Genomic DNA, 27872 nt, shown 5'->3' with positions numbered 1-27872 from the left:
TTACCTTTGTTGTTACAGTTGAAAAGTTTTACACATTCATGTTACACTCTTGAATTCTGTATGTAAGAGCAAGAAAACAAATACTGATGAATTGAAAAGCCAGCCATCTCTTCCAAGAGGTTGATTAGCTGTCCCAAGGCTCAGGCTGTCTTTTTCCAGCTCCAGGGGAAATTCTTAGAAGACTGTTATCTGCTAACCTTCAGACTGCTACAAACTGAAGGATTCCTGGATTGATGGGCCCCAAATGAAGCCTTTGTCTACTATTGATGAATCGATCCCACAATTTCCCTCCCTCTAAAAGCAGTTCTTTCTAATCTACCTTTTTCTGAGCTAGAGAGGAATGGTAAGGATCATCTGACAAGACCTCTATTGGTCTGCAGTCTGGGTGTGTGACAGAATCAACAGTGGACACAATTCCCTGCATCCTCTCTTTCCTTTGAAATGTGCCCCAGTACTTTTGTGCCACCTCAAGGCACCCTAAAGTTTTCCCCAATAGGGCTCATCCACCACTCAATATTCTAGGACTTTTAAACTTACTTACTACACATCCAAACTTTTTTGCTTTATATTCTGTAATGCTTTCTAACTGAGCTGAACAACGAAATCACAGGAACTGATGGTCAAGCATGTCAAAGTATTGCTTCTCTCAGGTAACACAGTTGTCCGTATTCCTGCCAACACCAAATGCAACCAGGTAACATCGCAATGATGGATAATAAGTCTCTCCTGCCTTCCAATGTCCATCCCATAGCTGAACTCACCAACTGTTTCTTGCTGACTTGCCATTGGAAGAACAATTGCATGCTTGGACTGACAAATGAGTGAGTGGTTAAGGACCAGATTGACTGGCATCCTACCAGTTCTCCAGGAACTCTAAATCTAACCTATCACAAAAGTTGAGTGGAGTTGCTGGGTGAAGGAGTTTGCATGTTTATCACCTCACTGTAGAGCACCTGGGCCAGAGGTAAGTCCGTGGCAACTATGCTGCTGTCAGAAGATTAATTTTTCTGAGAAGTTACAGAAAAGTGCATGCTCAGGAGACCTAAAAGTCTATCTACTCTGCAGCTGAAACTTAGTTCACTTTATGCGTACTATTTTTTTGTTTTGTTTTGTCTTTGTTTGATTTGGTTTAGCTAAATAGAAGACAGCTTGAATTGACATTTTTCCAAAGAAGATATACAAATGACCAATAAGTATGTGACAGGATTCTCAAAATCATTAGTCATCAGGGAGATGCAAATCAAAACCATAATAGGGGGGCTTCCCTGGTGGTGCAGTAGTTAAGAATCCACCTGCCAATGCAGGGGACATGGGTTCGAGCCCTGGTCCGGGAAGATCCCACATGCCGCGGAGCAACTAAGCCTGTGCGCCACAACTACTGAGCCTGCGCTCTTGAGCCCGCGAGCCACAACTACTGAGCCCACGTGCCACACCTACTGAAGCCCGCGTGCCTAGAGCCCGTGCTCCACAACAAGAGAAACACCGCAATGAGAAGCCTGTGCACTGCAACGAAGAGTAGCCCCCACTCTCCACAACTAGAGAAGAGCCCACAGGCAGCAACGAAGACCCAACACAGCCAAAAAATAAATAAATAAATATTAAAAAAATTAAAAAACGTAATAGGTACCACTTTACACTCACTAGGATTCCTAAAATAAAAAATAGAGAAAATAACATCCTCTTGGTGAAGATATGGAGAAATTAGAACCCTCATACACTGCTGGTAGGAATTTAAAGTGGGGCAACCACTTTGGAAATTAGTCTGAAAGTTTCTCAAAAGTTTAAATATAGAGTTATGATATGACCCAGAAATTCTTCTCATTACTGTGTACTCAAAAGAATTGAAAACATAAGTCCACACAAAAATTTTTACATGAATGTGCATTAACACCGTTATTCATAATAGCCCCATAGTGGATATGACCAAAATATTCATCAATGAATGAATGGATAAAAATATGTGGTGTATGCATGTAATCGAGTATTATTCAGCTATAACTAGGAATGAAATACTAATATATGAATGACCATTGAAGACCTATGCCAACTGAAAGAAGTCAGGCTCAAAAGAGCACATATTGTATGAGTCCCTTTATGTGAAAGGTCCAGAATAGGCAAATTGATAGAGATAGAAAATAGATTAGTCGTTGTCAAGGGCTGGAGGGAGAGAGGGATCTGAAGTGACTGCCAATAGGTATAATCTTTCCTTTGGGAATGATGAAAATTTTCTGATCTTAGATTGTGGAGATGGTTGCAAAATTCTCTGAATACATTAAAAACCACTGATTTGTGCTCTTTAAGTGAGTGAATTGTATGGTATGTGAATTATGTTTCAATAAACCTGTTAAAAAATAAAAAAGAAGAAAGCACTTATTTAAATAGTCAATAGCTGAGGATGTTATTTTTTATCTTCAGCAAACCCATTACAGACTTAAGGAGGTAAAGACAACCCACGTGGTCTGTAGGGCCAGAGTCTACACCAAGAAGGAATCCTTAGAAGTGTGGTAGCAGTTAAGAAAGTTGCACTTCTGAGAGGAGGCCCTGACCCTCTATGGGCCATGAACAGATACAGTCTCCCTGCGTCCTTTTAAGGCAAACCTGGAGCCAGTGAACTGTATTTCCAGATCCACTGTATTTCCATTATGGTAGTCAGACCTCTGAATTCTCCAAATCAGGGACTGCGCTCTTTCTGAATTTGGAACCACCTAGGGTGATCAACTTGTCCTGGTTTACCCAGAACTTCACCAGTTTTAACACTGAAAGTCCCACGTCCCAGTAACCCCCTCGGTGCCAGGAATATTGGGATGTTTAAATATTCTAGGATGAACAGACAGAGCAAATGGCCTATAGTGAGCAGCTATCTGTATTTATTCTTGTAATCAAAAAGCTACAGTGGGCAGAAATTATTACAATATCTTTTACTACAGAAAATGGACTCGCATCTTTTCCTCTGGGGTCTTAGGGCTCATTGCTGCTCTTACCCACCTTGGAAGAATGACTAGAGTTTAGAAATAATCCAAGACAGAAAACCATAATTCAGATTTAAAGCCATCAGAAAACACATCTCACTGGTGGGATTCTGTCTCATTCACATATTAGAGCCATGCCATCAGAAAACACATCTCACTGGTGAGATTCTGTCTCATTCACATATTAGAGCCATGCTGGAATGTCACAGCAAAATTTATACGATAAATAGAATGGTTGCCAACAAGCAGAAACCAAATAAATCATAAATCCTAACCTGAAATTAAAACTACTGATAAAAGGTGTTCATTAATGAAGAAGGCTTTCAAGCACGTACGTATGTGCTTCTCTGGCTGAAAATTTCCTAGAAGCTAACCATAGCTCTCTGAAACATCCATTTAATAAAATTTATAAACTAAACCTAAACTGAAATCTAACCAATCAGAATAAGGATTATCATTTAATTCATCTAAACTAAACTACTTATATTCTCCAGGGAAGAAATAACATTCATTCATAATCAGCTACTAACATTTAAGAAAACATATGAAAAACATATGCAATGCAATGAGAAACATTAATGTTTTGAGTTTGGGGAACCTCAGAGGAAAAAAAAAGAACAGCCATCTGAAAACAGGTCCTAAGTATACTTTTCCAGGAATTTTATTCAGGCTCCTACATAGTAAACAAAAAATTGTGAAGGAAATGAACAAATAGTAGAAAAGCTTTATGCAAAAGAAAGAGTGAGTTGCAATAGCAAGAATAATGATGTAGGCCTACCCTGGCAGTTCCTTAGCTTCTGTGTAGTTCATCTAAGTGATGTCTTAGGATCAGCTGAGGCAGATTGCTTTACAAAAATAAACTAATATGAAAACCTTTTCCCCTATATTCATGCAAGGAAGGTAATGACTATTTAAGATGTAATGCCAGACTCTTCCTTTTCACATGATGACCTCGTGGTTTCTTAGCTGTTACACATAAAAAAGGCATTTGACCAAAAATGACTCAATTTGTTATATAGTTTATAAACTGTTAAAAGAAAGAGAAACATTCCTTCTTCCTTCCTTCCTCCCTATTATCTATCTATCTATCTATCTATCATCTATCATTAATCTCAATTATCCTGACTTTCTCTAAGAGTGTGAGTGTCTATGTGTGTGTGATTTACAACTTGGTAGAGGCCAAAGGCATTTTGTTGGTTTGGAAGTCAAACACGTGTTTATTACTCAGCTGATAAATCCCACATGACAATCACAGGATGAGTTGGTTGTTTTTTCCAAGGTGTCATTACATCATGCTTCTTCTCCTGCTTAAAACTGGTGCCCCATCTCCTCAGCAATTCACTTCCTTGCCATGAACTTAAAGCTAAATTCCATACTTCTTCTGTGACCAAACGCACAGTAAAATCCCAGATTTAAATACATAGCTCTAAACACCGTTCATTTGGTAAATGAGGGAAGCAGCAGCTGGGGAAGGCAAATGGGGTAAAGCTTCCACAATAACTGAGGCTGATATACCTCTAATCAGGCCCAGAGCCCTTTCTTTATACTAAGCCAAAATAATAGGGCTGTCTCTTTTTATTTCACATTTCCCTATCCAGGCTGTCCTGTGGTACATTTTCTCCTTCAGAGGTGGTCTTAGAGCTCAAATCAACCTATTATCATCCAGATAGGGTTTTTTGGACCCAGCTTCCCACAATCCCAGAAACAGTGCAGGGTCCTGCTTTCCCTGAAGATAGATGGCCTTGCACACTATCTCCCAGGACAGAGCCCACCATGCATGAATTTAGTGTCTACAATACCGGTCATTTTCAAAACTAGGTGAAAGAAGGTCCTGTGAGTTTCTTTAGCTTTTGCCCTTGTGCTTATTAACTGGATCAACATTCCATTATTTCAACTGTGGGTTTTTCTGCCTCAGGAAGGGGAAGGATGGGAACTCTTCCCCTGGACGGGTGCCTTCCTGACTGGTGATGGGGAGCGGGCACTGGGCATGCTCAGCTTAGCCCCTGTGCTTCATTGTTACTTCTCTGCCCTACCTCTCCTCAAGAATCTCTCATTCTATTTCTCCATGAGGTAAGCTTTCTATGTCAGGATCTGGCCTTGGAATGGGGAGCCTTGAAGTTTGGGATGGGTAGGGTCAATCTAGAGGGAAAGCTGTTAGGGAACCCGATTTTGGTTAATATCTACGCTCCATTCTCCAAACTGGCCCTTTGAGTATTTTGTTCTCCAACTGTCTGATTCTTGTGTCCACTTCTCAACAAGGTTTGAACTCAAAGGGTTGACAGGAAATTATCACTCCTTTTATAGAAACAAAGAACCCCCCAATCCCAGTGGCTAAAACAACAAAAAAAGGTTTATTTCTCGTTCACGTTACATGTTCACCAGGGCTCTGGTCATTGGCTTTGACTGCACACACCACACAGTGGGAGTTTAGGGTTTTTAAAAATGGGTTCAAATTTTAGCACCTCTGAGTAAAGCTTTATTAGAAAATAGAATAAGAAGAAATGTTCAGATTTGAATCCTGGGATATAATCACAAAGACTCCCAGAGCAGTGTTTTCAAATGTAACTCTTTCTATTGGGGAACCATGTTTATAATAAACAACAAAAAGAGGCATCATCTACTGAATAGGCCTTTTCATATCCCCCGATTTATTTTCGGGAATACTTAATTCAGAGCTTTTCTTTCAGGGTGTCGGCACTTTCCCTTTTCGGATATGAGTTATACTAGGCTGACCTCTATTATTTCTGGATTACATGCCAGCGATGGAAAATGAATTGAGTGCTTTGAGGAGGAAAAAAAAAAATCATTACCAGAAAGATGAATAGACGGATTGTACTGGGTTCCTAAAAGGAGGGGCTCTGGAAAGATCACTGGTTTGATTTTTCCGGGAACCGTATCTTCTTGGATACTCTTCAGAATTGTGACAAATTCCTCCAGCAGCAGGTAGGAGGTAGGTCTATTGATAACAGACTCTCTCTGGGCCCACTAACTTCAAAGAGAGCCCTTTCTTTGCTATGTGGCATTCAGATATAAAAACTGCTTTGAGCTCTCAGATTTCAGGCATTTGGAAAAGAGTCAATAGCCAGCCAAGTTTACATATTTATTGCTTTTGCCATAGGATGGAGAGATCTTTTTTTGACAGATATGTATTGTTCCTACTCTGTGCCAGGTAGTGCTAGGTACTGATGACACAATAATGAAAAAAACTGAAATATCCCCTACCTAATAGAGCTCTCAGTCTTGGAGGAGGGAGGTGAACCTAGCAGGTAAACAGCCTACAACTCAGTGTGAGAAATACCAAGATGAAGACACACAGGTTGCTATGGTAATCATTTTTTTTTTGGCTGCGTTGGGTCTTTGTTGCTGCGCGCGGGCTTTCCTTAGTTGTGGCGAGCTGCGGCTACTCTTCATTGCAGTGCGCGGGCTTCTCATTGCAGTGGCTTCTCTTGATGCGGAGCACAGGCTCTAGGCGTGTGGGCTTCAGTAGTTGTGGCACGCTGGCTCAGTAGCTGTGGCGCACGGGCTTCGTTGCTCCGCGGCATGTGGGATCTTCCCAGACCAGGGCTCGAACCCGTGACCTCTGCATTGGCAGGAGGATTCTTAACCAGTGTGCCACCAGGGAAGTCCTGCTATGGTAATCTTATAGTGGAGGAAATGAGGGAAGACTTCCTGAAAGAATCAACCTGAAATTGTGATCTCAGGAACAACAGGACTTAACCAGTAGATGAGAGAATGAGCAAAGGCCCTGAGGTTGGGAGAGAATATGGCATATTTGAAAGGACTGAGAATAGAAAGTACATGTGCAGGTGAAGGAGAGAAATATGGTTTTTTTAGGGAACAACTGAATAGGAAAGGGATGTGGCAACATATGTCTACATAAATCCACTTCTTACCCCTTGGCAACCTTTATTCCATCTGCAGCCTTAATCCCCCTTGCTGTGTACCATCATGTTCACAGGTTCTGGGGACTTATGGATTCTTTTTTCACTCATAGTTCCATTATTAATACTGTGTTATCATTGTGTTGTATCAAATTCATCTAGGAATAACCCTTCCAATTTCCTACGATATTCTTATACATAGTATACTGTTGCACAATAATTTATGTTTGGCCGGAAAGCAGTAGTGATTTTTATTTATTTTTTTATTCATAATTTATATAAGAAACACAAAACTCAAAATTTCAAGCCAGGGCTTGCCTGGTGGCGCAATGGTTGAGAATCTGCCTGCTAATGCAGGGGACACGGGTTCAAGCCCTGGTCTGGGAAGATCCCACATGCCGCGGAGCAACTAGGCCCGTGAGCCACAACTACTGAGCCTGCGCGTCTGGAGCTTGTGCTCCGCAACAAGAGACACCGCGAGGGTGAGAGGCCCGTGCACCACGATGAAGAGTGGCCCCTGCTCGCCGCAACTAGAGAAAGCCCTCGCACAGAAACGAAGACCCAACACAGCCAAAATAAATTAATTAATTAAAAAAAAAAAAAGTAGTCTCAATATTTAAAAAAAAAAAAAAAATTTCAAGCCAAAGAGTAAATATATTATGTGGTAGAAAACAAACATTTATAGGACTTTTTCCCCAGTCTTCCTAAAACTGGCAAGATAGCAGCTCAAAGATTATGAGGAAGCAATAAATATTAAACACCAATGGAAGCAATGGCCACCTAAAGACTCCCAGAGCATACAGTTGATCTTAACTAATAAGTCTTCTCCAGACCAAGCCCATTTCCTGAAGTTCTTTATTGGCACTATCCCTATAAAGCTTTAATGAGCCCTACTGCACTCTGATCTGGGAGGGAAAGGAAAGGAAAGGAAGGGAAGCAGAAAGATGGGCGTCATCAATGTGCACAGGGACCCTGGAGCATGAGAAGGGTGGCCTCACCCACCTACCCAACCAGCCGGTAGTGTAAGGTGGGTGGCCGACTCACAGCCCAGGCTGCGGGGCTGACCTGTATGGAAAGAGGTATTACCTGAAGGCTGCTGATTGGCCCCAGCTGCTCCCAGCCTAAAGTACACTTCTTAAGCCACCTCTCTCTCAGTGGAGAAGTCAAATAAAGTCACTAACATCTCTGTGATGATTAGTTTCCCAGATTGATTGGCAGCTCAGCAAAGGACATAAGGGGATGGGAACCAGCCTAGCAGGGAAGCAGGCCAAGTTGTACTGGGAATGTGGTAGGTCACCCTAAACACAGTAGAGGAACTGGGCGGCAAAAGGGATTTAAACACCTTCCTGGAACCTCCCACCCCTTCCTGGTCACATTAATGACCTCGCGTGTGAAAATGGTTCACACGTCCTGAATATGCATTAAGCCTCATTAAGCCTCATACTAGACACATTATAGGCATTATGTCATTTAATCTTATCCCCAGTTCAGTAAGTCCCTTTAGCACCTATAATTAAGAAAACTGAGGCCAGAGAAGTTTAGTTACTTACTTAAGGTCACAAACTGATACATTTCAGAGTTGGGATTCAAATTCAAGACGCTGACGCCAGAGCCCTTTCAACCAGGAAGTACTTTATGCAGCCTTCTTAGGATAGTTTCTTCCTCAGTGGAGGGATAATTCAAGCCATCGGCCCATTTTGCTCCATAACAAGTGGCTTCTTCTAGGGTTATTTGGGATGAAGTCTAGGACAAATGTGTAAAATAAGTAGGTTATGAAAGAATAAAAGTCTACAAATAATATATGCTGGAGAGGGTGTGGAGAAAGGGGAATCCTCCTACACTGTTGGTGGGAATGTAAGTTGATGCAGCCACTATGGAGATTCCTTTAAAAACTAAAAATAGAGTTACCATATGATCCAGCAATCCCACTCCTGGGCAGATATCCAGAGAAAACTCTAATTCAAAAAGATAAATGCATGCCAATATTCATTGCAGTACTATTTACAATAGCCAAGACATGGAAGCAACCTAAGTGTCCATCAACAGATGAATGGATAAAGAAGATGTGGTACATATATGCAATGGAATATTACTCAGCCATAAATAGGAATGAAATAGAGACTTCCCTGGTGGGCCAGTGGTTAAGATTCCATGCTCCCAATGCAGGAGGCCCGGGTTTGATCCCCGGAACTAGATCCCTCATGCTGCAACTAAGAGCCCACATGCTGCAACTAAGAGCCCACATGCTGCAACTAAAAATCCCGCATGCTGCAACTAAAAATCCCGCATGCCGCAACTAAGACCCGGTGCAGCCAAAATAAATAAATAATAAATAAATAAACAAATAAATAAATATTAAAAATAAAAAAATAAAAGGAAAGGCATCTTAAAAAAAAAAAAGAATGAAATACTGACATTTGCAGAAACGTGGATGGACCTAGAGAGTATCATACTAAGTGAAGTAAGTCAGACAGAGAAAGACAAATATCACTTCTACATGGAATCTAAACAATAATACAGATGAATCTATATACAAAACAGAAACAGAGTCACAGACATAGAAAACAAATTTATGGTTACCAAAGGGGAGAGGAAGTGGGGAGGGATAAATTAGGAGTATGGGATTAACAGATACACATTACTATGTATAAAATAGATAAGCAACGAGGATTTACTGTGTAACACAGGAACTATATGCAATACCTTGTAATAACATATAATGGAAAATAATCTGAAAAAAATCATATATATGTAACTGAATCACTTTGCTGTACACCTGAAACTAACACAATATTGTAAATCAGCTATGCTTCAATTAAAAAATAAATACATAGAATTAAAAAAAGAAAAAGAATGCTAGGTAGGATTTTTGCTCTATCTACGTCTCCAAGAAAAGAGCTAACTTTTGACTGCTTAGGTGAGAAGTGGGGAGAATGTGTAATAGCTTATATCAGCAAACACTTGTTTAGTGTCACCACCAGGAACAAAGATGACCTCTGGTATTTCATGCCTTGTCTTCAAGAAGGCCCGTTTGACTTGATTTTCCTCTCTACCTTGGAGAGTCGTGAAGTTGCTAAGCCACTGTGGGAAAAGGAACTGGTGCTGCGATTGCTTTTCTAGATCTGACACTGCCCAAGAATCTGTGGTCCTTCACTTCTGTTGAGTTATCTTCATGCCAGCACCCGGGGTGTGTTGTAACAATGAACTGTAAAACGGTGTTACCGGGTATGTCGTGACCATCCACCAATGTCTACTAGGCTGGCACATTCACATGGGAGGGAAAGTACTGTGTGTAGCCACTGTGTTCTGGTAATGATGAGATTCTGGAATTACTTCCTGACTTTTTCTGAGAGAATCATGGAGAGCGTTAAGGTTACCATGTTGAAAAGGACAATGTGACTACAATTTCAAATCACCAGCAAAACCCTGTTGACTCTTGGTACAGAATCAAAATTTAAATGCTAAAATTATGAACTCTACCATGGAGCTATGCTCTTGCAAGAATCCCCACATTTTGGGGTGTGTGTGTGTGTGTGTGTGTGTGTGTGCGTGTGTATTTTAACCTAAAACATTTTTATTTTATAAATTATCATACAGTTATTTTGATTTTTTCTTTTGAGGTAAAGTGCTATGAATGTTACCACATGTGTAGATTCATGCAGCTACCCTCCATGAGCAAGATACAGAACAATCTCGTCACCCACCCTCTAAAAAAGACTCTCTCCTACTATCCCTTCACAGTCACTCCCTCCTAGTCCCTGAAAACCACTGATCTGTCTTCCTTTTTACAGTTTTGTCTCTGAGAAAGCCATATAAATGGAATCTTACAGCATGGAACCTCTTGAGACAAGCTTTTTTCAATTAGCACAATGCCTTGATGATTCATCCAACTTGTATGTGTATCAGTAATTCCTTACTTTCTATGGCTGAGCAGTATTCCATGGTATGAATGTGTTATCATCGCTAACTTCTTAAAAATCATTATATTTTTAATTGAAGTTTAATTCATATACAATAAAATTAACCCCTTTACCTTAGTTTTGCAAAAAAAAAAGAAGAAATAGGTCATGTGAAAATCCTCACTCCATAAAAAGATAAGCTTTAAACTGGAAACAGATTTTTGGACACGCCATGTTTGTCTGACTTTCTCCAGTAGACTGTTTCTATATTTGGAGAATTGTTCAGTACAGTTCTCTTTCCATCTGCTTGCACTCACGCTGTTGACAAATGTTCACTCCTTTCAACTGATTTCAGATTGGCTCTCCAACATTCTGCATTGTCTCTATATTCTTTAGTTTTGGGGTTTTTTTGATAGGTAATACCTGTATACTGCCCCAAACACAAAAAACACAAAATGGTATATACCAAGGTAAATAAGTCTCACCCACCCTCTGTCTCCTGGTAACTCAGTCTCCTCTCTGGAGCTCACAGTTTTCTCAATTCTATGCATTTACAAATACATACATATATGAATGTATTAAAAAGTATGTATATAGACATATGTAAGTATACAAATATATGTATATGTACGTATAAAATACAAATAGTTGCATATAAAATCAATGTATATACTTGCATACATACATACATTTTCCCCACACACAAATGGGGGCACATTCTGCCCAATGTTCTATACTTTGCCTTATTCTCTTAACTTCCCTTCTCTTGGAATTCCTTCCAGAAAAGTATATTTAAAGCAGTCTATGAAGTCCATTTTACTCTACTGTATATCATAATTTATTTAAGCATCCCATTACTGATGGTCCAGTGAGTTTCTAAAGTTTGCTCATACAATGAATATACCGTTTTATTTGTAGCATTTCATCTTACTCCAATAGAAGCATCTTTGCAGGATAATTTCTTAGAAGTGGAATTTCTGGGTCAAGGGGGTGTGTGCATTTCTGTTTTTGAAAGGTTTGGCCAAAGTATCCTTTAGGGAAGTCATATCAATTTACATCCTATTAGCGATGGATCACAGTGTTTCTACATTATCTACATTTATTTAGTAACTAATTATTTTAATATAATTTCAGGTATTAATGAATATTCAATGATCAATATCAGAAATAACTAGCATTAATAGCTTCTCAATCTTCCTTTATTTTCACGACATTAACACTTTTGAAGAGTCTAGGCCAGTTACTTCGAAGACTGTCCTTCAATTTGGGCCTATCTTTTCTTTAAAACAAAGAACCATCTGCAAATAGCTCAAAGCAAAATACAAGGAAAACCTTCTAGCCATAAAAAAGAATGAGCAAAATAAAATTTAAAAATACAGTTAGTAAGAATACCTACCATTTGCAGTGGGGGTGGGAGGAGGAGAGAAATAGGTGAGGGAGATTGAGGTACAAACTTCCAGTTACAAAATAAGTGAGCCACGGATATGAAATGCACAGTGTAGGGAATATAGTCAGCAATTATGTACTATCTTTGTATGTGACAGACGGTAATTAGACTTATTGTGGTGATCAGTTTGAGATCTAAGAAATACCGAATCCCTACGCTGTGCACTAACATAGTGTTGTAGGTCAATTTTACTTCGAAAACAAATAAACAAACAAACTCATAGAAAAAGAAATCAGACTGTGGTTACCAGAGGTGGTGGTGGGGGTGGGCTGGAAGGGGGAACTGGATGAAGGCAGTCAAAAGGTACAAACTTCCAGTTAGAAGATAAATCAGTACTAGGGATGTAATCACAACTAACACTGCTGTTATGTTATGTATATGAAAGTTAAGAGAATTAACCCTAAGAGTTCTCATCACTAGGAAAAAATTTGTTTCTCTTTTTCTTTTCTCTTGTATCTATAGGAGATGATGGCTGCTCACTAAATGTACTGTGGTCATCATTTCACGACGTACGTAAGTCAACTCATTATGCTGTACACCTTAAACTTATACATTACTTTATGTCAATCATATCTCAGTAAAACTGGAAGAAGAAAGAAAGAATACCTGCCATTTTTTGCTTGTTTGTTCGACTGCTTACCATTTTTGGAGCACTTACTACATGCCAGATACTGAGTTAAGCACTTTGCCTAGGGGTAAGAGCTAACATTTACTGGATGCTGAATTTGTGCCAAGTGAAGAGCAAAATGCTTTATATGCATTATCTCCTGTATTCCTCATAATAACCCTTCACTACTCTCCATAGAATGCATGAGTAACCTGCGGTACAGAGAGGCAGAATGGTTTGCCTCAGGTCACAGAAATTAGCTCTCTTCCTATTCCTTTCCTTCCCTTCTCTTCTTTTCAAGTTACAAAAGTTATACATGTTCATTAAAATAATCCAGAGGGGGGGGTAAAGTAAAAGTGGAGTGCCTGCCCCATGCCAGAGGTAACCTCTATTAACAATTGGGAGGACTTCCCTGGTGGTCCAGTGGTCAGGGCTCCGTGCTCCCAATGCAGGGGGGCACGGGTTTGAACCCTGGTTGGGGAACTAAGATCCTGTATGGCGCATAGGGTGGTGAAAAACAAAAAAACCAGACCATTTTCTATAAGAACCAAGACTTGAATCCCACCTTTTCTGACTCCAAAGCCCTTATTCCTAATGAATATTCAATACTGTCTTCCATATGCAAATAGCAAATTATATAATTATATATATTCTATAAAATAAAATGGCTCTTAAAACTCTTATCAACTGGATTATTGTTGAAAAGCAGGAAAAGCTAAAACATATTAAGTACCATCTCTGATACAGGGAGCCTTTTTATCCACAGCATAAAGAAGACTAAATTAACTAATTAATTAAAACGAAAACAGATTTTGACAAATGACAGTCTGCAAGAACCTTTTGTGAACTTGCTACTTAGCCAAGCGTTGACTATAAAAATGGAAATAATAAGGCATGTGACCAAAGAGGAGGAACAAAAGCAGGTCAAACCACAAGCAGTCCTGTTGTGGAATTTGCTGTAGAAGGAGCTTGGAGTCATTGGTTCCAGCAAAATTCTTGCAGCTTCAGGTAATCTAGTATTGACTGTACGGTATCCTGGTGAGGTTATAATGGTGAACAGTAACTTAGGCATGTTCCACCCTACCTAAGATCAAGAAGAATAGCAAAGTATCAGTAGTAACGGCACTGGGAAATAAGAACACATTTCTTCAGGTCATAGAAGGATCCAATTTAAAAAACTGTCTTTGCATGTTGGGGGATGCCCTACTCTTCATAATCTGGGAAACTGGTCAGTGAGGAGAACACAGCAGTTTCACTGAGTTAAGACTCCCTCTGCCTTCTTTCTACTTCCACGTGGCAAATAGATTCCACTGTGACTCAGACTAAAGGCCTCTTTGGTAATATTTTACTTAGAAAAATTTCATCTTTAATTTCCTTTTCTTGTATTGTCCTTGCCCCATCTTGGTGTCAAGGTAATTATAGCTTCATAAAATAAAGTTCATGGCTTTCTTTCTCTTCCTCTTTCTCCTTGTAAATCGTTAAAAACTTTGGATTATCATTTCTTTAAAGGGTTGTTAAAATACACCATAAAATTGTCTGCACCTTCTCTTTTTGTAAGTGGAGAGAGGAGTACTGGGAGAGTCCTGACTACTTTCCATTTCTTTGTTGGGTATTGTTTCATTCATTTTTTTTGGCAATTTTGTTAATTTTTGTTTTCTAGAAAAATACACTTTCTTTTAGTTTTCAATTTATTGGCAAAAAGTTCTTTATACTATTCATTTATAATTTTAAAAAATCTCTGCTATTTCTCTAATTACATCCCCTTCTTTGCTCACATCTGTCTCTTATATTTTCATTCTCTGTGAGTTTCTCTGTCAATATTTTAAGAAATCTATTTTATAAGGCTTTTCAAAGAACCAGCTTTTGGTGTTGATAATTTTTGTTTGTTCTTTGGGGGATTTGTTTTTTATTTTCTAACTTGTTGAGTTGAATATTGAATGCTTAATTGACTTATTTGGAATATTTTTATGTAAACACATTTTCATAATGCCACTTTAGCTGCAGGCTGGCAGTAGAAGACTTCCTGGGTTTGAGTCTAGGCTCTGTCACTTACTAGCTATATGATCTTGGGCAAGTTATTTCACAGCTCTGTGCTTCAGTTTCCCCTTCTTTTTGTTCAAATCCATTATTCGTTATGCTTATTAATGTTTTAAATACGTGACCTATCATTATCTGATAGATATGTGTTTAATTCTCCCAGTTTGGAGATTAACATATATTTCAAGACTGTTTTTTTTTGGGGGGGAGGGGGTACATTCAAGTTCATGATGATTCTATCTTCCTGGTGGACGATTCCTTACCATAATGTGTATCTTTCTTTGTTCTCAATAATGCTTTTTGAATTAAATGATATTTCTGCAAATATTAATATTCTTATATCAGATTTCTTTTATTTAGAGGAGATGTTGACAGGTTTATATTTTTCTATATCTTCATTGTCAAAGACACCCAGCTAGTGAATGGCAAAGCCAGGTTCATTCCTAGACCACCTGATTCCCAGTCCAGTGTTCTTTCTTCCCGACCATGACACATCCTAGGTCTGCCTTCTTCCATGATTCAGCTTAAGTCACTCTTCACTGTGAGGCCTCTCCCAGCAACTCAGCCTGTAGTGTTTACTTACTCCTTTGAATGAATGCTTAATGCTTGCAGTACTTAATCAGTCCTGAAAATGTCCCATCCTAGTGTTGTGTGTACATCTATCCTGGAAGTTCCTTAAAAGCTACAATAGGGGTTGTTAACCAAAATTTCTAAAGCGGAGACCCGAATGAAATAAAAAGGTGCCAATTTGGGGTTCGTTAGGACTGCAACCTGGGAGACACAGATTCAAGAAGCACTTGAATTGTGTTCTGCCAGACTACAAAATGCGGGAGGTTTACAAAGGTAAACACTGAAGGTTACTGCTAGTTACATGAATTGCTTATCAAGAATTATAATTGGAGATGGCAAGAAGTAAGGGTGCTTGTTAAGGAAGGGTTGGTTGGGGTCTGAAAGGGTTGCGTAATTACAAGGGGAGACCTTGAGACCATAACGTTGCAGCTGGCAAGTGTTGTTCTGAATACAGCTGGTAGTGTCTTTGGGTCTGGTACAGTTCAAAGAAAGTTCAAGTTCTCATTGGTGCAGAGATGTGTCTGAGACCAGATCCTCAATGGCCTCCTGACTCCATTTTCGTATGCCTGAACTGTGGTTAATCCACTACAATTTCAATTTGTCATCAAGATTATATCTCTTCTGCTGGTGACTCCAGACTTACTTTACTAAGGAGGCTTAAAGATGCAATCTGGTCAGGAAAAGAGCACCTAGGGGACTTGACTTGAACCTGAATTTTCATAGCAGGCCCACTGTTTTCATTTTATTGGGAGGTGGGTGTTATAGAGTTTGGGAAGAGGTTAGCTATAGCCTCACATGCCACCCTTTCAGCCACCACTGTCCTCTGCTGCTCTGCCTATGATGATGATTTCCAGCAAAGCTAGCTGCTCTTCAAAATTGCCATAATTTCAGATCCCACTCCAGAGCCACAGAGCTAGAATCTCTTGGGTGGAGTCTGAGAATCTAGTGTTTAAGAGTCTCTGCTGGGAAATTCAAGTTGAAGGTACCTGAGCACCTTCTTGGCAGGCAGTCACTTCTTGTAAATAGGGTGTGCATCAAATCTGGAAACTTAAGCAAACACATAATACCCTGCTTTAATTGATATTGTATAGTACGATACACAATAAAGTGATATTTCTGTTTCCCAACGCCTATTGCTACTGTTAAATTAATTAAACAAGAAGGCCATCAGACTGATGTGGCTTTAATACCTTAGTAGCCTATGTAAGCAAACCAAAACCTAAGCCTGAAATGCATCCAGGTGAATAAATCAAAACCTAAGGACAACCTATCACAAACAGCCAACTAGGCTTTCCCAAACAAGGCAACTGCTTAAAGCTATAGCCAATCAAATTGTTTCCTTGCTTTCTTTCCACTTTTTCTCTATAAAAGTCTCTCCCTTAGCTCCTGTGTGTGAAGTGGTTCTTAACCACTTCCAGTTTGGTGCTGCCCGATTCCAGTGGATTTTTGCTCAAATAAATTTTTAAAATTTTTAGTATGTCTCAATTTATCTTTTAACACTACAAATAGCTTAGTGTAAAATATGCTCTAGTAAATTAACTTAGTAAACTTTTCTTTTCTTTTATTCATTGTGAAGGATACAAAAGAGGAATGTAACAATAACAAAAATAATAATGGCTAGCATCTATTGAGCACCTAATGTGTGTCAGGCACTTTATTAAATGCTTTACATGCATTGTCTCATTTATTATTTACCAGACTTCTACTGTGTGGAGACCGCAATCAGGACCAACTTATCCATTATGCTCACTAGGTGCTATGCCTAGGGTCCACAATACTTTCAGAGGTCCATGAAAATGTTTTAGTTTCTTTTAGAATCCGAAGGAAAAATAAAGGAATATAATCTTCCCTGGATATTAGTCTTTATACTCACATGGCCGTAAAATATAATTTATGATTTTTTTTTTATGGAGTAAGCATCCCATGAGGGCAAAAGTGCCTTGGGCCTCAGAAAGTTATAATGCAGCCCTCGCTATAATCATTCCCACTTAACAGATAAAGAAACTGAGGCTCAATCAAGTTGAGAAATAAAACATGCCGCAGAGCTAGGAAATGGCAGAGGTAATTCTGGATATAGGTCTGGGGGCCTCCGCTGATGACCCTTTTGACCCTTTTAACTACCACATTATACACTATACAACATTATGTAGCAAGAAGCTCATGCCAAGCTGGGAAAACAAGTTTGTCGTACACTAACTAATTAGAAAATACTTCAAGGAAAGAATAGAATTAACTGCCTAAGTTCAGGGACAGATCCAGATTATGTAGGACCTCAGGCTTTTACAACTTGGAAGATCTTCTTTCAGAAAAAAATATAAGAGTATAAATAAAAATTAGGTATACAGTCTTGGAGGGGGCTGTCCAAGGAAGGGGGCCTTCAAGTGTAAGCCTCATTAGCTTCATGGAAAATCCATCTCACCTAAATGTCCTTGGACCTAAAGAAGGCCAGAGCTTCAGGAAGGATTCAGGGTCACCAGGAATCTCAGCAGGGGTTTTTAGGAGGAGATGGGACTTTGAAGTGTGGCTGTGATTGGGCACCCTGAGTGTAAAGGCAGGGGGACCAGTGTGAGTACAGTCTGGTCAGGAGAGGGTGGAGAAAGCCACCTGCCCGAAACCCACAGTGATGCTTGCCCAGAGGGGAACCACTGGGTTCGCTGAGGAAGGCAGTGCCTATTTGAAAAACCAGGATGGAAAGGCTGCTGGGAATCTCTGTTCCTCAGTCTTAAGTCATTATGCAGTAAAAGGCATCAAGAGGATGAGGAATCTGGTGCCGTGGGCAGGACTCTCAGGAGGGGTGGAAAGAGGCAAAGAGATCTAATGGAAGGACTAGCCTGGGTATGTTTTAATGAGTGCCTTATAAATTATGGGTGGCACAGAGGAGGGAGAAGTAAAATAAGACACAGAAAAAGAGTAAGAATGAAAAAGCATCCATCCAGTATTAATAGATGTGAGGACTAGAGGGGAGTCAGAGATCATTTTTACATTCTGAGCCTGGCTAATTGAAGGAATAGTTGTGGGACTGCCAGAAATATAGGAGTTGGTTAGGTTTGGTTCTAGAGAAGTTAAATCCAACAACAACAAAAAGTTGAAACAACTGGGCTTTGTGCATCCCCAGAGGAAGCTGCGTCCTGGGACAGGGAGATATCCTGAACAGACCTTGACTAGGCTCTGCTGGCGTATTAGCCCTTGCAGTCTTTTCCACATACCAACTCCCCATCGGGTCAACACGTTCTTTCTCAATTATGTTAACCTCATTAAGAACCCTGCAGTCAGGTCCTGCTTTTCTAGCTAAGAAGCATTTTGTTTTTAAGGTGGTGTTTGTTGAACACTATTATGAGATTAGCTATAATTTAACTCTCAGAGTTTCAGCCTATCCTGCTGCCCTTCTCTAGGTGAGCAGTCAAGAAGACTAGTCACATGAAAATAGAAAGCAGAGTATGGGGCTTCCCTGGTGGCGCAGTTGTTGAGAATCCGCCTGCCAATGCAGGGGACACGGGTTCGAGCCCTGGTCTGGGAAGATCCCACATGCTGCGGAGCAACTGGGCCCGTGAGCCACAACTACTGAGCCTGCGTGTCTGGAGCCTGTGCTCCTCAACAAGAGAGGCCGCGACAGTGAGAGGCCCGTGCACCGCGATGAACAGTGGCCCCCGCTTGCCACAACTAGAGAAAGCCCTCGCACAGAAACGAAGACCCAACACAGCCAAAAATAAATAATAAATAAATTAAAAAAAAAAAAAAGAAAGCAGAGTATGGATTTGAGAGGGCATCACAGAGCTATAAAAAATAGGGATATGGAATTAGAGAAAGTGTGGAGCCTTTTGATGATTCAAAATGTATTGACAGCAATACTCGTTACACATCAGGCTCTGTGCTTGGAACAAAAGCCATTACTATGAAAGAGGTGTGGTCTCTCCCTTGTAGGCGTCTGAGTTTTCAAGGATGGGTATTTGGGAAAGTGACAGGGTCACACAGAGGATTAAGAACAGCAGATTCTAGAGGCTGGGGAGCAGGATGATGAATTTAGGTTTAGCCATGTCAAATTTGGTGTTCTGAAAAATGTGTAGTGTGTCCAATACACAATTGAAAACATGGGAATGGTGTTCAGAAGAGAAGGCAAGGCAAGAGATACAAATTTTAGGATACAGAAACCAGCATAAAGTTAATGCCTGGGGCAGACATGGATGATGAAAGTATTGTTTCCAAGGCCAATAGGACAGTATCAGTGGAAGTTTTTAACAGAGCTATGGATGCTTCAATAATCAAAGAATTATACAGAATTGGTAAAAGAAAGGAAAAGTGTTAAAACAAATTGAGTGGTGAATATAGCACAAACAAGTCAGCCAAACTTGAAGAAGGGTCAACATCAGATCTTGCTTTCTGAGATATAAATTTCCCTGTAAGTAATACTTTACCAACATCCCAAAATGTTGGTACATAGTTTAATTGCTCACTTCTTTTTTTTTTAAATTTTATTTATTATTTTTGGCTGCGTTGGGTCTTCGTTGCTGCACGCATGCTTTCTCTAGTTGCGGCGAGCGGGGGGGCTACTCTTTGTTGTGGTGCATGGGCTTCTCATTGTGGTGGCTTCTCTTGTTGCCGGAGCACGGGCTCTAGGCGGGCAGGCTTCAGTAGTTGCAGCACGTGGGCCCTAGAGCACGCAGGCTTCAGCAGTTGTGGTGCGTGGGCTCAGTAGTTGCGGCATGCAGGCTCTAGGGCGCAAGGGCTTCAGTAGCTGTGGCGCACGGGCTTAGTTGCTCTGCGGCATGTGGGATCTTCCCAGACCAGGGATCGAACCCATGTCCCCTGCATTGGCAGGCGGATTCTTAATCACTGCGCCACCAGGGAAGTCCCTGAGTAATTGCTCATTTCTAAATATTAACTCATTAATTATTTAGATGTGATTTCTAAGTATATGGGGTTATGTTGGTCATGATAGATAGATGGATGGATATAGATATAGATATATAGATTTGACTGGAGAGGAATTTAATACAGAGAATTGATTTCGTGGTGGCCATGGATTGAGAAGCCAACCGGGCACACCGAGGCAATCCAGAGATTATCAACAGCAGGAAGTCATTACCACTTCTAGGTCTGCAGGGACAACAGAAGGAGGTGGCTTTACCCAAGCTTAAAGCTGGACCCATCTGAAGTGAGTTAGAGCCAAAGTGGGGACTGCCCAACAGAAGCTGGGAGCCAAGAGCGGCAATCCACAGGAAGCAGGAAACATACCGCCTTTCCCCTTTCTGCCTCCTAATCTAAGGTCAGTGCTGCCAGTGTCTCCCATTGTCAGAGCTCAAGGGAGCCTGGGAATTGTAGTTCCCTAGAGCACAGGGGAAAACAGTGCAGAGAAGATGATTATCTTTTTGTTACTAATTTGAAGTTTATTACATTGTGATCAAAGATTGTAGTCTGTTTGATAATCCTTACTTGGTATTTACTGAAACTCATCTTATGGCCTAGGACACAGTCAGGTTTTGTAAATGTTCCAAGGGTTGTTGAAAAGAATGTGTATTCTCTTATCTTGTGTGTGGGCAGTATCCCACAAATGTCCATCAGACTTTGTTCGTTAGTTGTGTTGTCCACACAATAAAGATACATCTTTATTCATACTATTTTGATAACATGAAGTCAGTTTTTGAAAGAAGTTTGTTAAAAATCTCTCATTATGTTTATGGATTTATCAAATTCAGGTGCCAGCTATATGAAAAATAGTCTGTAAAGAACATGAATGGAAATAGTTGGAAGGCTGGTACACTGGTTCAGGTGAGAAATGATAGTAGCCTGGCCTAAGATGGTAAGAATGTAGAGAAAAAAGGAAAGAGAGAAATTAATGCTGATTCCTAGGTTTCTGGCTTGGGTAACTGGATGAATGGGGGTACGGTTCACATATATGGATGGCCACTGACCAGGGATTTTTTCCTTGAGCAAATTACATAAATTCTCTGGCCTCAGTTTTCTTCTTTATAAAAATGGGTATAATAATCAATTGTATTTCATAGGGTTATGGTGACAGTGAAAAGAGTTAATATATGTAGAGTACTTAGCACCATAGCTAAGTAACTCTTCTATATAAGCTTTTATTATTACCAACTAGCACATGGTTAAAAGAGTGAAGGTTTGGGTTTGAGGTGGGAAATCAAGATTTCCTACTGAGGCTCATTATGTTTGAGTTGTTTTGGAATTTATCTTTCAATAAATAGGGTGTGAATGATCTCAGTAAACACTGCTTAGGGATGAAAGAGGATGGAATTGCGAAAAGACCACTGGAAGGTCCAAGGCAACCTACGAGAGGTGGCAGAATCAAGGGAAGATTGTCTTAAGGAAGAGAGAGTGGATAATGGTTTAAGGAGAGAATAAGGAGTTACTTCAGGGGGAGATGGAATAACTGAATAACCGCCTAAATGTACATTCTGTTTATTTTTGTTTTCCAGTGTTTCAGTGTGTTGTTGTCTGGCTTGGTTTTAGGTAAGGAAGCCAGTCATCCCCAAAAGGCTGCAGAAGAGCAGAACTCTGGAAAAAATGACTGTAATTAACAGAGCAATCTTAACTTACCTTGTGTGTGATTTATCATAAGATTAGTAAACAGATTATTCTAGTGACAGGTTGTCGAGAAGCCTGTATTAAACTTGTGGTGCAACAGGAAAAAGTGATTAACACGGCAAAGATTCATGAACATGTATGTTTCCGGCTTTGAGCTACTGTGTGGAATGAAAATGGAAATTATGAATTCTGTAGTATGCACTGTCTTGGCAGATTTTCGTGTGAGATTATGCATGACCACACCTCTCCCACAAGTCTGCACAGGCTTAGGAATTTTCTTGTTAAGGTTGTTATACAACCTGCATTTTAGCAAGGGCATACAAATGAATGTAAAGAATATTCCCAGGCATACTAATCTTGATTTATAATTATGTGTCCCCCTTCACTGGGTTAGTGCCAAATTATTTTTTCTTGTCTGTAGTGTTAAGGAGGAGAGCATTGCTTTAAGCTTATTGTAATTGAAGCCATCCTTCATAAACCAGTTTTAGATTGATCTCACATAAATTATAAGCTAGATTCAATTATGAAGCCATTAACACACTTCACATAAACAGAAAATAAAAAGCAGGTTCTGTGTGAAGATAGGAGATTTAACATGTACTTCTACCTTCTCACCTTCCTGAGACCCCACTAACACAACCAGTGAAGGGATATTTTAAGGCTTAAACCCAAAATATGGAGAGAGCTGGAGAAGGGATCATTTTGGAAGCTGGAAAGCAGATGAATACATAGTGATAGAATAAGCAGAGCTGAGAAAGTTGAATTCAATCAAGCAGTAGAGAAAACTAGGAATTAACCTGATTTACAGAAAATCAAAGACTTAGAAACTAATGGCAGCAGGTCTTCGTGGAAGTGAAAATAAAAGGGGTATAGATTTAATAAGGAGCATTGTTAGGAAGTCTGTTTTAGAAGGAACTGGACCCTTAGACTCCTCCCCAGATCCAAGCAGCATCCCAGAAACTGATCTTTCCTTAACTGGCAACGAATGATGGTTTATTTTCATAATGAAGTAAAATAGATGGTCTGCATGGAAGAATACCAGTGCAGCTGAAGGCGAGGGAGCTGTACTAACAACAGGGGAATAAATGAATGTATGTGTGTTTGCTTTGGAGACATAACATGCCAAATCCATCTTTCTCAGTTCTGAGTCCAGGACACTGAAAGCTAGACCTTCACCCTCCTGGCAGGAGACTGAGAGAGTCTTCTCTGGGATATATGGCTAGTCCACGAAGAAAGACATGACATTAGAAAAATACTGACATCAGAAATCTCCCCATTAAACGGCCCAGTCTGATGCTCATATAGGAAAATTCACATCAGACCAGCCCATCTCTCACATCCTCAGAGCTTCCAGTCAGTATTTTAGTATCACACTCTTAAGTGCAGTCAAATATGAAGACTATGTATGAGGTATCTGCGGAAAGCTAACCTGGAAGACAGAAAATAAAATAAAGAGAAAAAAGTAATGTTGAAGAAATAAAGATAAAATAAATGTCAAAAACATCACAGAGAGAAGCGACTGTAACTATGAAATAAGAAGAGAATTCTACCCCCAAATAAATGAACAAACAAGTAAATAAATGGAATGTTCCAAAAACATAAAGAAGGTCTTGGAAATTAAATACAATAGCAGAAATAAAAATCTTTGATAGAAAGGTTAAAATAGAAAGTGGAGGAATTTTATCAGCAAAAAGAAAAGAAGCCGGAAAATAGGAGATAAAAAAATTAGGAAACTGATCATGGAAAATTAGCATTAAAAAAGAGGAAAAAATAGAGAAGATCGAGAGGAGGAGATACTTAATAATCTGAGTTTCCAGACCAAAAGATTTACCAAGTGAAAACAGATTCACACTGGTACAACATTGTGAAATTTCAAACATTTAGGGCAAGGGGAAGATCCTGCAAGATTGTAAAGGGGAAAAAAAAAAAAAAATCCAGACCATACACATAGGATTAGTAATTAGTGAGAATAAAAATGTTCCCCCAAACGTGGTAAAGGCGATTGTTCTATGGTCATGTTAACAAATGGCCATTTAAATGGTTTTAAACTCAATCAATCAAAGGCAACACCCCCAGATGAACATGACTTTGCAAACCAACCAATCAACATGAGTTGCTCACTTCTGACCACTGGCCCATTAGGGATGGACTCACTCCAATAAAAACACCCAAGGAACTGTGATTCTGCAGATGGCAACCCACTGAAGCCTGTGAAAGTCCACCAGTCCCTGAACTCTGTGCTTCCCCAAAGCCCCAGACAAGCTTAACAGTCTGCTTTGCTTGGAGAGACTGTGCCTGAGCAGCATAGCTCTCCTTTACTATAGCAAGCACTAAATTCAGCTTTGTTCTTTTATTTCAGATATTGAGTGGTGGTCTTGTCAACATTTGACATAGAATTTTAATTTCTGAACAGGAGCACTGGAAGCTACAAAGCAATGGAGAAAGGCTTTCAAAATTCTAAAGGAGAATAATTAACAACTTAGAGTCTACACCCAACCAAACTATCATTTACATATGAAAATTTCTTTAAATTTTTAGACATGCAAGATCTTAAACAATTTACTTATCATATACCCTTTCTTGGGAAGTCACTGGATGAAACCAAGCAAGAGGAAGATGTGGGTTACTGGAAACAGGAGATCCAATATAGGAAAAAAGCAAAAGACAGTCCAAGGACAGTGTCAAGAGAGTCCCAGGATAGTATTTATACCCCACAGCAAACCAACCCACGTTGCAGCTTGTATCAGCTACCTAGTGCTGCATAACAAATCAATCCAAAATGCAGTGGCTTGAAACAAACCATTAAGCTCACACATTCCTGGGCATTTCTTCTGGCTGATCCTAGCTAGGGTCATTCACACATCTGTGGTCTGTTGGCAGGTTAGCTGGGATTGATTGGTTCCAGATGGTCACACTCACATGTCTGACAAGTGGTGGTGGTGGTTGGAGCCACTGTGGTGACTGGGCTATATTTCTCTCCTTATCCAGCAGGTAAACCTTACTCTTCCCATGGCAGCAGGACTCCAAGAGCCCAAAGCACAAGGACTTTTCCAACTTCTGTGCTGTGCTTGTTAACATTTCATTGGCCAAAGCAAATCACATGGTCAAGTTCAGAATTAAAGTGGAAAGTGTACTTAAAGTTGCAGAGCAAAGGAGCATGGCTACAAGAAAGGGAACTGTTGGACATTTCTGTTAGCAATCTACCACAGAGTTTAGCAGAAGTTTCCAGGAGAAAATTCCTTAAGAAGATGAAATTTGTAAAATGTAACTGATGTGTCTGAACATGTTGAGAGAAGATTTAGACAACTGTTAAAGATTTTGGTGTTGAATTCATGACAAATATAAAGATAACTAAGCAAAGGGAAAAAAATAGGCCATTATCAACTCTGAGGATAACAGAATGTTGTTAGCAAATAAAACTAACCATAATTTACAACAGATTTAGTGGTCATTAGTGTTTAATTAGTCGTAAATCAGCCAGTTAACACTGAATATTGACCTGATGAATCACAATTTGACCGAATTATGAGAAAAATGAGTACAAAAAGTGAGGACAGGTAGTGGGGCAGGAAGGATAACAGAGAGCTGAGTCCTACTCTTCCATTCCTCTTCCTGAATGGAAAATCAAGAGATCTTATCTAAAACTGGAACGTCAAGAAGTAGCAGTGCAAAAATGTTATCTAGCAAAATGGAGGCAAATACCAAAATAATCAGGTGAAAGAGGTGAAACTGGTGCCTCTGGGAAGGAGTAAATGGTATGTGAGGGGACAGGGACCTGCTGTGTTTCAAAAAAGGCCACAGAGAAATATTTGTCTTTAAAATTATGTGCATGTCAACTTAAGTACAAGTCACAACCGAAAGAAAAAAGGCAGAGAAGAAAGTAATCAGTGTCTTTAATCCAGACTGATATGCAATAATCTCTGTCTAACATCAAGTGACAAAAAGCAAAATGCAGAATAGTTTGTATACTAAGCTATTATCTGCATTTTAAAAATGGAAGGAGTGGCAAATATAAATATATGCTTGGGGGCTTCCCTGGTGGCACAGTGGTTGAGAATCTGCCTGCCAATGCAGGGGACATGGGTTCGAGCCTTGGTCTGGGAAGATCCCACATGCCGCAGAGCAACTAGGCCCGTGAGCCACAATTACTGAGCCTGCGCATCTGGAGCCTGTGCTCCGCAACAAGAGAGGCTGAAATAATGAGAGGCCCGTGCACCGCGATGAAGAGTGGCCCCCACCTGCCGCAACTAGAGAAAGCCCTCGCACAGAAACGAAGACCCAACACAGCCATAAAGAAAGAAAGAAAGAAAGAAAGAAAGAAAGAAAGAAAGAAAGAAAGAAAGAAAGAAAGAAAGAAAGAAAGAAAGAAAGAAGGAAAACAAACTTATGGTTACCAGGGGTAAGGGGAGGGGAGCGATAAATTGGGAGATTGGGATTGACATATATATACTTGCATATATAAAATAGATAACTAATGAAGACCTACTGTATAGCACAGGGAACTCTACTCAATACTCTGTAATGGTCTATATGGGAAAAGAATCTAAAAAAAAAAAAAGAGTGGATATATGTATACGTATAACTGATTCACTTTGCTGTACACCTGAAACTAACACAACATTGTAAATCAACTATACTCCAATAAAAATTAAAAATATATATATATATATATATGCTTGTATCTGCACAGAATAATTCATCAGAAAGCTCTGTTGAGTTTAACTTCAAAATAAATCCCAATTCTGGGAATTCCCTGGCGGTCCAGCGGTTAGGACTCTGCACTGCAGGGGATGCGGGTTCAATCCCTTGTTGGGGAACTGAGATCCCGTGGGCAGAGGGGCAAGAAAAAAAAAAAACCTGATTCCATCCATATCTCACCCCTCTGTTGCTCTAATCCTAGGAAAGCCATCACCTCTTGCCTACACTAGGTCAGCAGCCTTCTCGTTGCTTGTCTAGTCACCACACAGCAGCCCAAGGCATCCGGTTAAAAGAAAAATTAAATGACATCATCACCCTCACCCCCCCACCCCGCCCCGTTCAAAACCTTTAAAGTTTTCTTCATTAGGTCAAATAAAAACAGACGCCTCACCAGGTCTCCACAACCTCCTGTGATCCGGTTCTGACCTCATGCTCGTCCTGTTCTAGCTCATTCTTTTTTTTTTTTTTAAATGTTAAGTCTTTTGATCCATGAACATGGGATATCTTTCCATTTACTTAGGTCTTTTTTTTTTTTTTTTTAAATTTATTTATTTATGGCTGTGTTGGGTCTTCGTTTCTGTGCAAGGGCTTCCTCTAGTTGCGGCAAGTGGGGGCCACTCTTCATCGCGGTACGCGGGCCTCTCACTATCGTGGCCTCTCCTGTTACGGAGCACAGGCTCCAGACGCGCAGGCTCAGCAATTGTGGCTCACAGGCCTAGTCGCTCCGCGGCATGTGGGATCTTCCCAGACCAGGGCTCGAACCCGTGTCCCCTGCATTGGCAGGCAGATTCTCAACCACTGCGCCACCAGGGAAGCCCTCTAGCTCATTCTTACTTCAACTCATGGTCCCTCTGCCTAGAGTGCTTTTCACAGATACTGAGGCTGGCTTGTCACCCACATCTCTGCTTAGATGTCAGCTCCTCAGAGGGACCCTTCCTAGTCCCTGTCTCTGTACCCTCCCTCCCCCTTCATCACCTACCTGTCCTGTCTCTCACCTCACCCTGACTTACTTGTCTTCATAGCACTGATCACCATTTGACATTTAGTTGTGTACTGCATGTTTAGCTGTTTATTAGCTCTCTCCCCTAACAGCAGGTACAGTCCCGTGAGGGAAGACCCCGAGTACCCAAAACAGGGCCTGGTCCATAGTTGCTATTAATAAATTTCCTTTGAATAAATTAATATACAATGAAAAATACAGGAGACCCCCCCCGACTATTT

At 40.2% G+C, this 27872-nt stretch overlaps 1 protein-coding gene across 18 annotated transcripts in view; it reads right to left on the bottom strand.

The window, feature by feature from the left end:
• The window catches only part of LOC309662755 (uncharacterized protein), a 131502-nt gene that overhangs the window by 62803 nt on the left and 40827 nt on the right, over positions 1 to 27872 (bottom strand). For 7 of the 18 annotated variants that reach the window (XR_014264914.1, XR_014264915.1, XR_014264917.1 and 4 more), the window contains one exon: positions 8401 to 8593. The exons of 10 other annotated variants lie outside the window; for them this stretch is intronic. The gene's annotated coding sequence lies outside the window, so the exon portion shown is untranslated. One more of the 18 variants, XR_014264927.1, reaches the window with a different exon arrangement.

This window comes from Balaenoptera physalus (assembly GCF_965194825.1).
Source record: "Balaenoptera physalus genome assembly, chromosome: 6".
Classification (NCBI taxonomy): Eukaryota; Metazoa; Chordata; class Mammalia; order Artiodactyla; family Balaenopteridae; genus Balaenoptera; species Balaenoptera physalus.
This window is presented reverse-complemented; position numbering and strand designations above follow the sequence as displayed.